The sequence below is a fragment of the Corticium candelabrum genome, chromosome 2 (assembly GCF_963422355.1).
Source record: "Corticium candelabrum chromosome 2, ooCorCand1.1, whole genome shotgun sequence".
NCBI lineage: Eukaryota > Metazoa > Porifera > Homoscleromorpha > Homosclerophorida > Plakinidae > Corticium > Corticium candelabrum.
Genome location: NC_085086.1, coordinates 1,360,667 through 1,364,031, shown reverse-complemented (window position 1 = coordinate 1,364,031; position 3,365 = coordinate 1,360,667).

Below are 3,365 nucleotides of genomic sequence, written 5' to 3'. Positions count from 1 at the left end.
CTGAACCATGTAGTTCATATATCTTTCTTAACACCATTTTTAAGTGTTTACTTAGCAATATCCTTAGCTTCGATAGACAAAAACGGAATTTTCTTGTCTTATAGGGCAGACATCATAGAACTAGTATGTTGCACAGTTTGAACTTTGACACTTAATTGTTATTTTGTATTTGTAGGTTAGATGTGTACTGTACGTACTACCTTGTCACGTGACATTATAATATGTTTTTATTATTCGTACATTATTCTTACTACTTGACCACAGAAGTAGCTACAGTCACTTTACCTGAGCATCAACCGTGTTCGTTGTTATAGGCTTGTAGATAACTATAGATTGACAACAATACATCTAGATGGTTGGTGATGTTAGATTTTTCAATCAACACCAAAGTAGCAGATAAATTTATTGCTCTAAGCAGCACATCGTCATCCAGATCGATATAAAGTTTCTAAACGAATTTTGTACACCTTAACTATATACATCATTAGAATCCACGGGAATGCGGTGGGATAGTAATGAGGTGCGGCAACAATGACATTAAAGGCATATCTTCATCCCTTTCTTGCCTGTAGTAAAACGGAGAAGAGGGAAAATGGCTATGAGTGATTAAATAAATAAATAAATATATTAATTAATATATTAGTAAAGCTACAAGCGTAAAAGAAGAAAAACAAAAAGTGGTCTGCTTCGCAAGAAGTTTCCCCTAACAGGGTTCAATTAACTACCTGTCTGTCTGTCCGATATGTCTGTCTGCATGTCTGTCTGTCTTTATGTATGTATGTACGTGAGTATGCGCGTATCTCCGCCGTCCCAAAAATTTGGCTCACGCATGCCGAATACATAGAGGTCCATAGTCGTCTTCCGTACTTCTCCAGCCGACAGCACCTGTCTCGAAGCCGTCTCCGTAACTGCGTATTGGATCTGCATCGAATTTAAAGTGCATGCTCTTTGACGACATCGGACTGTATATACGTGCGGAGCGTGTCGTATATTGCGACTGATGTCGGGAAAGGAAAGGTATTTTAGCTTATATTCGGTTCTTGAAATATCGTTTACAGTCGTTGGCCCGTCTACGCCCGTCGAAGAGCTGATACACCTGTTTCCCGCAACTGTCGAAATGGCGAGATTCAGCACGAGTCGTGACTTGGTATATATATGGGAAACGGATTATCCGGGTGAGTACGTAACTGCACGTGACTTCCAAGCTGTTCGGATATATTTCCGAACGGGATTCGCGTCAAATAGATGCCAAGTTCGATACACCTGTTCCTTCCAAGTTCGATACACCTGTAATTTATCATCATGAAGTGTATCTCAGAAGAATTATCGGCCGGACAGAATTGTCATGAAGAATTTCGTAGAGAGTTATATCCCGGTCAATGGTATCCTGTTCTGAGACTATTGATTGCTAGATAGCTAGTATCCCGTTAATGCATTGTAGTATATTTCAGACATGATAATTATCACAAGCTAAGTACTAAAAGTAGCTAATTGCAAACCTTAAAAGTGAGTTCAATAGACCCTATAGAGCCGTTATAGAGTGATTGTGTTAGCGTTGCAATTTGTCTGTCTGTCTGTCTGTCTGTCTGTCTGTCTGTCCGTCTGTCTGTTTGTCTGTCAGTCTGTCTGTCAATACCTATATTTTTAAACATCATACACCATCTAAGCAAATTCAAGCAGCTAAATACTGTCTGTCTGTCTGTCTGTCTCTTTTTTCTTACATCAAACTATGATACAATTCTGCAAAGAACTACAGTAATACAACTAGACTAAGGTTCATTGAAAGCTAACATTACGGCAAACTAAAACACATATTAATAAGACTAATGAGGAAAGAATTGGGTGCTGAGGGTGTCAGGCCTCTTGGACATATCGCACAACATGCTAAGTTTCTTTGATATAACTTGAACATTACACTTCTGTAATTGTATAGAGAATCTTTTCCTGCAATAGTCTAAAACTTCCGCAGCATTAGGTCTTCCTGCTTCATCTGATGAAAGGCCGTCAGTTTCTGGAAAAATTTTCTAGTTTCTTCTCCCCGTGATCCAAAATGTTCCATAAACAGTGGAACGACTTTGACTATTGAGCCTCCAGGCAGTTTGTGTTGTTCGTACTTGGACATCTTCCTGGTTCCTCTTCGATTAGCTGCAACCTCTGTTGCCTCAGCAGAGCTTGGGAAAACATCTGAGCTCCAAGAGTGTGCCGACGAAATGTCAAGATTAAGATTAGTACCCGACTAGGCATCAACATGATAATGTCAGGTGTACATTCAGAGTTAAAGTCCGTTCAAAGAATGGAGAGCCCGTGGGAAAATTGCCGTATCTCGGTAAGTACGCCCCCGACACCGTTGCTACACATATCATTCGAAAGCACGTGACTAGGTGGAGTCAGATCTCTGGACAAATTAACAGACAGATAGACAGACAGAGATGACCGAAAGTTACAGAGACTGACGAACGACGGACGAAAGGACGGACGGACAGAGAAAATGACAAAAAGACATATACAGATAGACAGAACCGCAGACAGATCGACGTAGATAGCTTTACATGTATACAAGACAACAAAATTTTCATTAAGTAAGCTCACACAATCTACAAAGCATATATTTTTGTTAGTGTACAACAACGCAACCAACCAACCAAACAAACAAGCAAGCAAACGAACAACCATCAACACCCATCACTTGTCTCTCTATGTCTGACTGTAAGTCTTGTCCGTCTGTCTATCATTTGCTTGTTTTCTGTGTACCCTGCTAGTGTTGTCAAATATTATTTTGCACCGATGTTTAATTTGGGGTGTTTCTCTGTCCCTTTGTATATATCTGTGTTAGTTGGTTGTTCTTTGTGTGCCTTGGTATTGTATTCAACATTGGATTTTCTGGCTCTCTCTCTCTCTCTCTCTCTCTCTCTCTCACACACACACACACACACACACACACACACACACACACACACACACACGCACACACACACAAACACACACACACACACACACACACACACATAAACAAACAAACAAACAAACAAACAACCATCAAAACCCATCTGAGAGACAATTGCAAAATAAATGCATGATTGTACGTCAGATAAATGTTTCTCGAACTACATTCACTCATTCTCTTCTGTTCTGGAAGTCATCACCGATCTTTTGGTCGTGTGCAACCGACGTAGATCGTCTTCCTTGCAATTGATCGTAGACAGACATTACGCGTACGTCGCTGTGCATCTAGCCGCAGCAATCTATTGACTTTAGTATGGCGCGTGATACGTGCCAAAATAAGAATAATCGTGCATCAGGGGTAGGGCTTTTGTACATAAGGAGTAGGGGTTTTGTGCATCAGGGGTAGGGGTTTTGTGCATCAG